This window comes from Stegostoma tigrinum, unplaced genomic scaffold (genome assembly GCF_030684315.1).
Source record: "Stegostoma tigrinum isolate sSteTig4 unplaced genomic scaffold, sSteTig4.hap1 scaffold_278, whole genome shotgun sequence".
Taxonomy (NCBI): Eukaryota; Metazoa; Chordata; class Chondrichthyes; order Orectolobiformes; family Stegostomatidae; genus Stegostoma; species Stegostoma tigrinum.
The window spans coordinates 96,097-109,786 of record NW_026728206.1 but is presented as its reverse complement, the minus strand read 5'-3'; positions in this window follow the sequence as shown (position 1 = coordinate 109,786).

The window sequence follows — 13,690 nt, the reverse complement described above, 5'->3', positions numbered from 1 at the left end:
CCCAAAACAGATCCTTGAGGCACACCACTAGTGACCTGACTCCAGGCTGAATATGGTTATGGGGAAGTCTGTGCTATGATGGAAGGATAATATAACAGTAAAGTACATGAAAGCGATTGCAGAACATGGTGGTGCTGATGTATCTGTGAGTCCTGGCACATGAATCCTATAATTTTAGTCTGCGCATGTAGCCACTGATTAAGAAAGTATATGGAATGGTGCTGTTTTATGCAAAACCTATCTCTATAATCATTGGATTGTTATACTACACCTGTACTGGGCTTTACTAAGACCACTCCCGATATATTCCGAGCAGTTACAATTCCCGAAACTGAAAACAAAATGCAATTGCTTCAGAAGCTTATCAAATTTATTTCATGTTACCCATTCCTGGAAGGAAAGTCTTGTCGAGCCACAGAGTCATACAGTTCAGGAACAGACCCTTTGGTCCAACCCGTCCATGCTGACCAGAATTTCCAAACTGATGTATTTCCATTTGCTAGCATTAGGCCCATAACCCTCTAAACCCTTCCTATTCATGTATCCATCGTGGTGCTTTTTAAATGTTGTGACTGTACCAGCCTCAACCACTTCCTCTGGCAGCTTATTGCTTACACACAGCACCCTCTGCATGCAACAGTTACCCTTCAGGTCTCTTTAAAATCTCCTCCGTCTTTCAATATCTCTATGCACTCTATTTTTGCACACCCTCACCTGAGAAAAAATGACCTTGGCTGTTCCCTGTATCACGCAATATTCAGAGAAAAATTGCCATCTTTCAGCCCCCCGAAGCAGTCTGTGTACATGTGTGGGATGACAACAGTCAAGCTTATGCTGTTGAAGTGTCGGTAATATTCATGTAACAGTACAAAGTTATACACTGCTCATGTCCACGGTAATAATGGAGCAGTTTTTCCAGCTCTTCAAGCTGGTTTCAAAGGAAGGGGATGAAGCCATTTAGCTCATCAAAACTATTGGGAAATAAGGGGCACAGCCCATTCACTCTCTCCTGCCTATTACACATGAAGGCAAGGAGTCTCGACAGCACATCGAGCTGTTAAACAGGTACCGGGGTCATCCGATCAGGTCCTTGAACCTTGTCCCTGGGACCAGGAGCCGGCCATTCCGACCCTCAAGCCACATAAACAGAAACAGAAGGATGTCATTGATGCTCCAGCATGACAAACCAATGAAGCAGAGAATGCACAGACTGCTCCATGTGGTTTCTCCTGGTGCCATTGCTCATGGTACACACATGTGACTTTAACGTCAGAACAAAAACAAAGTCACTGGAAAAACTCAGCAGCTCTGGCAGGATCTGTGAAGGAGAAAACAGAGTTAATGTTTCGAGTCCGGTGACTCTCTCTCAGAACGGTTACTTTAATGTCACTTGCTGATGGTTAGGAGGGACAGTGGATGATAACGGAATAGTGTAGGTTAGATGGGCTTCGGTTTGTTTTCACAGGACGGTGCAACATCGAGGGCTGAAGGTTCTGTACTGCACTGTAATGTTCTATGAATCATATCAGATCGCATGGATCAGTTACAGCAGTAGCTGGAGGCAAAGAGGAATTTACAGGAGCGAGGGAATGTGATGAATATCTGTTCCGGGGGTGGAAATACTGCAGATGCAGTGAGGTTGATGGGTTACTTGTAGGAAATGTAGGATGGGTTGACAGGCAATGCAGGAGTCTCCTGTAGCCATCTCAATCTCAAACGATTATGCTGTTTTGGGGAATTCGGGCGTGACAGACTCTCGGAGGCATATAGCACTCAGAGCCAAGTTTCTGGTAGCCATACTGTCTCTACTGTAATGAGGATTACATCAGGTTCCAAGTGATTGATTTCAGGGAACTGTCAAGGCAGAAACACAGGCAGACGTTTCTGCAGCCAACAGCAAGACAGCAGGATAGTGTGTTGCCTACAGAGTGCGAGGGTTAAGGATGTCTTGGACAGGGTAAATAATATTCTCAATGGCTCGACAGACGAACAGGAGATTGTTGTACACTTTGGAACTAACAACATAGGACGAGAAAATGGATGAGATTTTGAGGGTAGCACATGGGAAATTAGGGAAGGATGTATGAAAGTTGGTTGCTGAGTACAGTAATACCTGGATTACTTCTGGTGACACGAACTAGTGAGGTTTGGAATAGAGAAGATCGAGCAGATGGACTCGGGGCTGAGGAGCTGATATGGGGGAAAGGATACACATTTCTGGATATTTGGAATCTCTTCCGGGTTGAAGTGAACTTTACAAAGAGGATGGATTGCAGTTGAATGGGAAGTGGCCTAATATTCTGGCATTGAGAATTGTTCTAGCCATCCAGGAGGATTTAAACTGGTAAGATGGTGAGGGTGGGATGCAGGGTTGGTGCAGATGGATATGCTGGAGGGATCAAGTGACATTGTGAGAAAAGGGAGCAGTCTGAGTCTGTTGCAGTAGTTTTTTTTTTAAAAAAGCAAGTCAAGTAGGCAAAGCAGGCTGGAGCAAAGCAGAGAATGAGGTAGGTATGATAAGTTAAACTGCATTTATATCAATGCACGTGGCCTGATAGTATTGCAGCTTAACTCGGCACGGTTAGTGACTTGAGACTGGGATAACATAGCTATCAGAAATGTGGCTCCTGGATGGACAGTCATGGCAGCTTAACGTTCAAGCAGATAGCTGCTGTCAGACAGGTCGAAAACGTTGCAAAGGAGGTGGGGAAGAAGGGCGATGACATTTTTGATTTGGGATAACATTCTGGCTGTACTTAGGGAGGATATTCCTATGAGTATGATCAATGAAGTTATTTGGGTGCAATTGAGAAATAAGAAAGAGTTGACCACATTGTAGGAATTGTACTCCCCACCACAAAAATAAACAGTCAGTAGTTCAACTGAGAAGCAAATTTGTTAGGATATGATAGTTATGTGTTAAAATAATAAGGTGGCCACGGTAGGGGATTTTAACTTTCCAAAAATAGACTGAGCTTGCCATAGTGTGAAAGAATCAGATAGAAGGAGGGTTCTTCTGTGTATGTTCATGAATTTTTTTTGTTCAGCATGTGGATTTACCTCCAAGAGAAGGTTAAAGAATGAATTAGACGTACTCTTGGGGAATAAGGCAGGGAAAGTAACCGAGTTGTCAGTGGGGTAGCACTCTGGGGCAAAGAAAATCCATAATTTTATTCATTTTAAAATAAGTATGAAAAAGAATTGACCTGACCTAAAAGCTAAAGTTCTAAACTTCAGCAAGGTCATTTTGAACGATATTAGCCGTGAACTGTCAAAAGTTGATATGAATGATATTCGCAAGTAAAGGGATGGCTTGCAATGGGAAATCGTCACAAATTTATAACGAAATTCCAGCGACAGTACACTTGGTTAGGATGAAAGGCAAGGCTGATAGGTGTAGGGAATGCTGGATGACTCGAGAAATTGAGTTTCGGATCAAGAAAAAGAAGGAGGCATGTATCAGGTATCGACAGCGGGGATTGCATGCATCCCTACAGGAGACGAAGGAAAGTTGGAGTATACTTAAGAAGGGAATCATGAGGGCAAAAAGTGGTCATGAGAGAGTTTCAGTAAATAGGGTTAAGGAGAAGTCAAAGGATTTATGCAAATACATTTTGGAGAAAAGAGTATATAAGGAGAGAATGGGGCCCCTTAAAAATCAGCAAGGTTGCCTATGTGTGGAACCGCAGGAGATGAGTGAGTTACTAAAATGAACAAATTGTATCTGTGCTTTCTGTTCAAAGCATACGAACCTGAGGGAACTCGGGGAAATAAACAGCAAGAAGTGTCCACGTTACGGAGGTAGTGGTGCTGGCCCCTTAAAATGTATAAAGATGAATAAATCATCAGGATCTGATCAAATATATCCTCAGCATTTATGGGAACCTAGGGAACTGACTTATGGGCACCTTGCTGAGATATTTGTATCATCGATAGCCACCGATGATGTGATGGAAGGCTGAAAGTTGGCTATCATGGTCCCACTATTTAAGAAAGGTGATCAGGGAAAGATAGGGAACTGTAGACTGGTGAGGATGACATCAGTGATGGGCATATTGTTGGAGGGGATTTTCAGGACAGGATTTACATGTATTTGGAAAGGGAAGGGCTGATTGAGGACTGTCAGCATGGCTTTGCGCTGGGAAATTGTGTCTCAATAACTTGATTAAATTTGAAGAAATGATGAGAAGGATTGATGGAGGCAGAGTGTTAGATGTTGTCTATATAGGTTTCAGTCAGGCATTCAACAAGGTTCCACATGGTGGACTGGTTAGCAATGTCACATCACATGGAATACAGGGAGAACGAACAATTTGAATAAAAATTAGCTTAAAGGAAGAAGACAAAGCACAGTGACAGAGTGCTTTTCGAAATGCAAACCTGCGGCCAATGGTGTCCTACAACGACCAGTAATGGGCCATTGTTTTTGTCATTCTACAATGATTTCACTTTTAAAACAGGAGGTATAGTTGGTAAGTTTGCAGATGACACTAAAATTGGTGATGTAATGAACAATGAAGCAAGTTATCTCAGGAAAAAATTGATTTGAATTTCCCACAGTTCCTCATTTTCACTATTCACCATGTTCCCTGCTATTTCTGGAAGAGTTTCTGTTCCTCCCTTCATGGAAACAGAACATCACATTCACTACACCAGGCAGGGCTGGCGTTTGTCATGTTGTGAATATATTGGAGGTCGGCACTCTGGCACATGATGGATAAGTCACCCACTGCTGCAAAGAAAGTTCTAGAATGAGATAACAATGTGAAGAGCTGGATGAAGCGCCCAGACCCGAAACATCAGCTTTCCTGCTTCTCTGGTGCTGTCTGGCCTCCTGTGTTCATCCAGCTCTATACCTAATCTCATATTCCAGTATCAGCAGTTCCTACTATCTCTGAGTAAGTTCTAGAATGAAACCAGTTCACTTGATGCTCTTTGTCAGTACTGCCCTCTCCCTGATGCATACATTGTGTACTCTCCCACTGTTGGAAATGCCTTTCTCTCCTTAGTTTATTTTCCTGGCTGATAAATAGACATATCTCTACACAGTCGCAGTGGCCTGAAATATTAATGAGTCTGCTCTTCATAGAAGCAGTGGACAATGTAATTGCACAATTTTCTGTATCACAGTCGCGATAGCAGCAACATGTGAACCATCGTCAATTACCTTTAACTGTGACCATTCCACAAGGCAGTTTGGAGCCAAACACATTGTTATGGGTTTGAATTCACACTGAATCCAGACCAGTAAAACGTTAGATTTCTTTATCAGAGGAGATCAGTGGAATGAGATCGGTTTTTTAGTCAAAATGCTGCTGATTTTATGGTTGTTATTACTGAAATTCACTTTCGTTACAATTCTTATCATTAGAATTTAAGTTCTACCACCAACTGTGGTGTGATTTGAAACAATATCTTTAGAGTAATAACCTGTGTCTCTGGAATTACCTGCTGAGTGACTTAATTGATCTGACATGATGTTCCTATCGTTGATTACTTCAGAAACAAGAACAAGGGTGTGATCAAATTAATTGTAACTTGGAAGACAGGTCAGAAATGAGCTGGAACTATCAAGTCTGAATTTTACCACGTCATAGATAATGGTTTATTCAGTAACAGTACAGAGGCAGAGGGGGAGAGTGGGGACATTATGGAGCTGGTGTTGGACAGGTTTGGCGATGGAGACAATAGCGAAACATAAATCAATAAAGGCCCTCAATGATGTGAACAAGTCTTCTTCTCAGATGCCTTTGAAGGATGAGTCTGAAATTCATGAACAATGAAGTGAGGTTTTAGTTAAACTGAAGATAATAGATTCCATCTTTTCCAAATGTCGGCAACAGAAACAACAATAAAGTTGAATATACTTTGTGGAAGTAATGACTGGACAGAGATAGAGAGACTTACCAGGAACACCAACAATAGCGAGAATGGGATAGTAACCAACTTGAATAACCCACAGTACACCAAGTATCCGCTCTGGTAATGTCGACCTATAGTTAGTAAGATAGTAAAGACCCGAGGATAAACTCCTGCCCATTGTTGTAACATTCCAGTCTATTGTTCTCAGATTCTGATCCATTGTTGTAACATCCCAGTCTATTGTTCTCAGATTCTGATCCATTGTTGTAACATCCCAGTCTATTGTTCTCAGATTCTGATCCATTGTTGTAACATCCCAGTCTATTGTTCTCAGATTCTGATCCATTGTTGTAACATTCCAGTCTATTGTTCTCAGATTCTGATCCATTGTTGTAACATTCCAGTCTATTGTTCTCAGATTCTGATTCATTGTTGTAACATTCCAGTCTATTGTTCTCAGATTCTGATCCATTGTTGTAACATCCCAGTCTATTGTTCTCAGATTCTGATCCATTGTTGTAACATTCCAGTCTATTGTTCTCAGATTCTGATCTCTCCGCCCCCTCTCTCTGCAGCTGCTGATCCCTGTTAGTGTGTTTGCTGATGTCTCACTTGTACTGTGGGATAACACACTGAATGGAGCCCCTTAGTAATAGGAGAGGGAAAGCCTCCTGTGACACAGTTCGAATCTGTGGAGACTGACATCAATCACAGTCACCGAACAAACAGTTCCAGATAACGCCTTTCAATACACCTTCAGTGAATCTTCAGTTCACAATTAAAACTGGACTGGATTGCACGTTAACATCGTTGGCTGTAGGTCTTATATACCATTAGCTATTGCTCTAATGACGTCTGTCGTGGGGGAGAATGATGGATGTTTTCATTTTTCAGGCTAAATGGCTCTGCCCTGTTGTCCATGTGCAATGCTGTAACCACCTGCACCAACACCCTCCCCCTCCAAAAAAGAACACAATCAAAATGTTATTACTGTGCTGATTACTCTGACACAGCCAACCACAACAAAAAATAATCGCTGGGCATAGTCGGGCTGACCTTGCAGAGTAAGTGTGGTTTCCTCGCTGCTGTAATAAAACAACAATGTATCTTCAACATGCAAAGTTCTTCATTGCAGTTTATGTGCTTTAACACACTAACATTTACATTTCTTGATTCAATTGACCAAAACTAAAATCAAATGCAGCGTGTACAATGACATTGTCATTAAACATCATGGACGAAATAGTCAGGGACAAAATGAATGTGACATTGGTTCAGAGACGAGTGGAATGGTGGCAGTGGCTGTAGTGACTGGAGCGGAAGACAGTAATATCCCAATGTCACCAGTATTTAACTAGCACTTATTCTGACAGACAGAATGAAATGCAAAGCAGAGCAAGTCAATACGTTATACTTGGGAGATGGAGTGCCAAACAACAATATGATCATAGTATGATAACTTTAAATGTGATGTAGGAAATTACGTATTATGTATACACTTTTTAATCATGGGGTATCCCCAGGATATTCAAAATTAAAAGCAGATCAAGATTTCAAAATGTTAGGTGTATCTCGAGATGACAGAATAATAATAGTAGGAATACAGTTCATCCCCAGCCGGTACAGAGATGATGGGCTGAGTGACCACAGCTTTGCTGTAAATATTCTGAGATTTGTATGAAAAGTTTTCAGAGCCTGAGGGGAGATGCTTTCAGTGAAGGGCACGGATTGTGCTGTCATGAGTCATCTATTTCTGTTGTCTCATGAAGTGCAGCCACCTCTAAAATTACTTTTAATCAAAATTGATTTCCAGATATTCATGCATTTAGGATGATATTCGCATTTTTTTGGAACTTAAAAGAAGAAACAGACACTGGGGCATGATGGGTGTAATCGGCAGAATAACGCTAATGGAAACAGGAATGGATGATATTGTCAAAATCCGACCAAGCTGGGCCAGTCCAGAAAAGCAAAATGCTGGAGATTATGGAAATTTGAAACAGAAACAGAAATTGGTGGAGATGAGGCAACATCTGGAGACAGACTTTGAGTTAACATATCTAGTCTGTTATGAACCTGTTCTGAAAAAGTCATATTACAGATGCTGCTGGACTGGATAAGTTACATTCCAGAATTTCTTTTCTTTCTTTTGGACTGTCACAATTTGTCTGATCTGGATCAGAACAATAAAGCTGCCATTTGAGTTGACCTTCAAGTATTTGTGAATGATCATTAAATGAGTCATTGCAAAGTTTCCGCATTAAAGATCCCTAATATTGATGCCATGTCGCATTGAGATAAATTGCCAAGAATGGATTGAACTCAGTGCCACTGATATCGCATGGTCAGTCCTCTGATTGAAAACGATGAGGATCCTTACCACAATGTCATGCCATGCTCCTGATGTTGCTGGGCTTATACTCATTTGGCAAAGTCTTACCTTCCAAGACTTTAGACTCAACTTTGAAACCATAAAGTATCTTGATATTCTTAATAAGACACACTCATCCATGCATTTTAGCAGGCACGAGCAAGGACAATGTTTATTTTTCATCAAGAGCTCTAGAGAACGTAACATGAAGCTGCCTTCCTGAAACGCTTCCAATCCAAGTGGTGCAGAAGTACACACAGAACTGTTTATAAGGGGTTCCAAGATTGTGCAGGATTGTCTCCAATTTGCATTGATCACGTTTTTACTTCGGGTCCATGATGCCATAATGAGTGAAGTAGCATGGGCGGCATGGGAAGTTACTCTGATCTCACTTCAAATGATATTGGAACACCAGCTGAAACAATAAAGAGTGAAAGTACAGAACACTGTGCTCACTGTCCTCACAAAATTCCGAAGAATTTTCAGTATAGACTTGCAATTCTGTCAGGTGATGTTTGTCCTATTTGTGACGAGGCTATTTGGTGTCTGAAATGTACTGCTTAGGAGGATAGCTGAGGCAGGTAACATGCCAAACTATAAAAAGCATTTGGATCACCTGGTAGTGCAGTCTCAATGAGATTTTTCTCAATTGTCTGATTCTATGTGGTAGCAGCCATGAAAGGCCTGATATATTCCAAAGTACTAGCCAATGGCACTTGTTTGTCTGTTCCATCAACTGTGTTCAGAAAGTTTTTTTCAAAACCGCATCTCTCATAAAGTATCAGCACTCACTCAACCTGGGACTGCCCAGCTGTCTCTGAAAACATCCAGCTTTTTTCAAATGGTCAGTGCCAGATTATTCCAGCTGTTAATCACCGTTATTTTAATGAAGCTAATAAAATGGATACAGCTTTCCCTTCATTAGAATAATGTATTTTAGCTGTTATGTTGTCATTCCTCAAAAGAACAATAAACTCCTTGTTCCCAAATGCACATTTTGATGATGTATTTGTTTTCCTGCCAGTTCTTAACCTCCACTCCCTTCCAGTGCTGTTTCCATGATCCGGTTCCATGTTTGTGTCACTCGAATATGCATTGTCAAAGAGACTGTTTCTGTTTGAGCCAGGATTGTGAATGCTCACAAACTAACAGAACATATTGACAGGAGATTAAAACATCAGCAACCCAACTGTACTGAAACCGAGTCCTCAGCACCATTTCATGGTCCTCAGTTACTGCAGTCATCTGTGTCGTTATTCCAAAAGATGTGGGCACCATTCAGGTTTAGCTGATGAATGGCTAACAAGAGTAGTCCTTCAGTGCTGTCTGGCAGGAATTATCTCCAACAGGAGGCAAACCAAAAGCCCTCCCTTGATATTCAATGAAATAATCAACTTCCAGAAACAAATATCCTGCATGTAACTATTCATCAGAAATTCACCAAATCATAGAGTCAGAAAGTTGTGAAGAACGGAAACAGAGGCTTCAGTTTCACCTCGTCCGTGCCAACTACATATTCCAAATAAATCTTCTCCCATTTGCCACCATTTGGCCCATATCCCTCGAAACCCTTTCGAATCACATACCCATCCTTTCAAATGTTGTAATTGTACCAAAATCTAGCACTTCCCCTTGCAACTCATTCCACACACACTCACACCACCCTCTGTGTGAAAAAGTTACCCCTGACGTCCCTTCTCAATATTTTCCAGCTTACCTTAAACCCACACCGTGTAATTTTAGACTTCCCGACCCCAGTGAAAACACCTTGTCTGGATGCCCTATCTATTCCCCTCCTGACTTTACAAACATCAGTAAGGTCACCCCTCAGCCTCCGAATCTCCAGGAAAAAGTTTATTCAGTTGCCCCCTGCAGCTAAAACCTTCCAACCCTGGCAACACCGTTATAAATCTTCTCTGAACCCTTTCAAGTTTCACAACATCCTTCCGATAACAGGGAGAGAGAATTGCATGCAATATTCCAAAAGTGGCCTAACTAGTGTACAGCTGCAACAGGACCTCCCTACTACGATACACAATGTACTGGCCAATAAAAGCAAGTTGTACCAAATTCTTTCTTCACTATCCTAGCTGCCTCTGAATCCACTTTCATGGAACTATGCGCCCACTAACAGGACACGTTTTCCAGCAATACTCTCCAAGGGCTTACCATTTAGAGTACAAGTCCTGCCCTAATTTGAATTCCAAAACACAGCACATCACATTTATTCAAAATAAACTCTATCTACCACCTCGTGGCCCAGTGTCCCATCTGAACAAGATCCCATTGTACTCTGAAGTAACCTTTTTAAGTGTCCACGACATTTCCAATTTGGTGAAATTCGGGCTGGAAGTTTTCAAGGTCAATTAGGGCTGATCTAGCTACATTAAAATCCCAAATGAATTCAAAAGAAAGTCTGATTTTCCCGAAGATTATAAAACAATGTAGACATTTGTAATGATCTATCGAGCTAATCACTGTCTTTGATGTTGTGGGATATATTTGCAAAACGCAGTTCAAGCATAAAGTGAAAGAAAAAAGCAAAATCTCAGGTCACAGATAATTTAGATAACTCAGCATTTGAGAAGCAGCTGGAGGAGCATTCAAAATGCCAGAGCCTAGTGGCTGTAGACTTCTAGGTAAGTGTGATTAATGCAGTTTTGTTTGTTTGACTGGAATAGACATGCTGAGCTGAAGGTCCTGTTTGTCAACTGAATGACTCTCTGACCTTAATTTTTGAAAACAGAAAATACAGTCTTACAATTTCCATATGTTGTGAGCATCAAATGTTGAGGATTACGCTGTCCAAGGCCACACAGCATCCTGGTTTGGATATATATCATTGTCCATTCACTGTCACTTGCTCAGAATCCTGTACTTCTCCATGAAACATATCTGTTAGTGTCCCTGGGTTTCATCATCATATTCTGAATGGGAATTAGACAGAGGCAATAAATGCTGCTCTTGTCAATGAAACTCATCTCACCAGAACAAATAAAAGTAATCTGTTCTATTAAAGACATATATTCAGCCCAATCTGTTTACTAAAGCAGTTTTAATGAGAATTTAACTTTGTTCTATTCCTCTGTTCTTTCTGGAAAACCATGAAACTTTCCCGAATATTTTCATAGTGCTGTTTAAAAATCGGATTTGGAAGTTGTACCCATTGTTCTGAAAGGGAGAGCCTTCGTGGCCACATGAATTCTTTCCTTATTTTCCAGTTTATGAAGACAATAGACGTACAAACTTGGATCAGAAGTAAGTGATCAGAAAAATCAAACCCAGTCTGCCATGCCATGAGTTCTTGAAAGATCTGGATGTGGCCTCAAATAAACATTCCTCTCCACCCCTTATAACATTAGTGTGCCATTCTTAGTCAAGAATCTTTCTGCCTCTCCCTTAAGAATATTCAATTTTTTATCCTCCATCTCTCTCTGGAAAGACTTCCATAAGCACACAATCCTTTGAAAGGGTAAAAGAAATAAGTCACCATTGTCTAACTGAGATATTCTCCATTTTACAGTCCATCCACTGTTCACAAATGGAAATATTGTTTCAGCATTCAACTTGAAAAGACTGCTCAGAATATTTTGGGTTTAAACAAGACCATGTGTCATTCGCCTAAAGTCCAATAAATCCAGGGCCAGTCTGGTTATGATTTCCTCTGAAGATAAATATTTCTCACAGGAATCAGTTCAGCCAATCATCTCTGGATAGCTTCTGATTTCATCGTGCCCACAGTGCTCTCAATGCAGTCTCACCATTACCCTGGAAAAGCTTCCAAAAACTTCCCTCTTCAGCCTTGAAACTGCTCGACCACATCCTGAACAAACCAGGTACTACTGCCACATCACCTTTCTGCGTCCCTGCCTATGGAACCAGATCATCCCCGTTGGACTACAGTCCACATTCAAGCCTTCCCAATTTGACCCCGAACGTGACAATGTCTACATCCAGAACTTCAGAAGCGTTCAGTACATTAAGACATTTCAGAAGTGTTTCTCCCTGTGCCTCCTGAAACACACACTCGCAACAATGCGCCGGCATCTCCAGGCACTGCAATCCAGCCTTCCCCAGCTCAGAGCCTCCCTCTCTCAGACCTGCAAAGGAGCTCTGTTTTCTTTTATTCTTCGTAGGATCCACAACCTGAACTCACAATTCTACTCAGCTTTAGTGGACACAAAAAACCATAAGTACAGTAAACTTACTGGTGCCTACCATCCAAAACGGGCTTCCTCCACCACCCAAATCGCCAACCCTACCCAGGAACTCCCCCACAATGTGCCCGCCACCATTGGCCATGTGGCCACTGTCGGAGCCACCAGGAAAGATGTCACATCCTCCGCCGCCGGATACACCGTTTCCAGGACAGTGAATGCCACTGCCTCCATTTCCGAGTCCAACACCATAGACACTGAGGACACACCTACCGTCACCGCGGCTGCCACCTCTTACCATGCTCCGCCCACCGCCGATGCAACTCCACCCACTGCCACCGTACGTAATTCTGCCCACTGCTGACGCTGACGCAACTCCACCCGCCATTGCCGAAGCAACTCTGCCCACCGCCTCCACAGCCAGCAGCTCCAGAGGAAACAGAAAAACTGAGCCCTGCCAAGTCTACACCTTCCCTTCCTTACTACCCCCCTTACTGAGGACGAACGGTCAGTCCTCAGTAAAGGGCTCACCTTTGTCCCCCTCCACCCACAATTCAACGAGAACCGCTCATGCTTGGACGCTGAGTAGTTTTTCCACCGCATCCGCCTCCACGCTTACTTCTTCAGTCGTGAGCCTAACCCTCCCTCTACTGGCCCCTTCTCCCTCCTCCAACGCACCCACCCCTCCTGCACACCATCCCAAGACCCCCGACCCTCCCTCAACCGCTTCATCATTAACTGCCGTCATGACATCAATCGCCTCGACCTCTCCGCCCCTCCCACTCACTCCAACCTCTCCCCTGCAGAACGTGCAGACCTCTGCTCCAATCCCAACCTCACCACAAAACCCAAGGACAAGGGAGGCGTAGTTGTAGTATGGTGCACTGACCTCTACATCGCTGAGGCTGTATGCCGACACTCCTACACCACCTCCTACTGTCTCCTTGATCATGACCCCACGCCCGATCACCAAACCATCGTCTCCCAAACCATCCACAACCTCATCAACTCAGATGACCTCCCACCCACAGCCTCCAACCTCATCATTCCCCAACCCCAAACTGCCCACTTCCATCTCCAACCCAAAATCCACAAACCTGCCTGCCCTGGTTGACCCATTCTCTCCGCCAGCTCCTGCCCCACCGAACTCATCTCCACCTATCTGGACTTCATTTTCTCCTCCTTTGTCCAGGAACTCCCTACCTGCATCCGTGACACCACCCACACTCTCCACCTCTTCCAGAACTTACAATTCCCTGGTCCCCAAAACCTCATTCTTACCATGGACACCCAGTCCCTG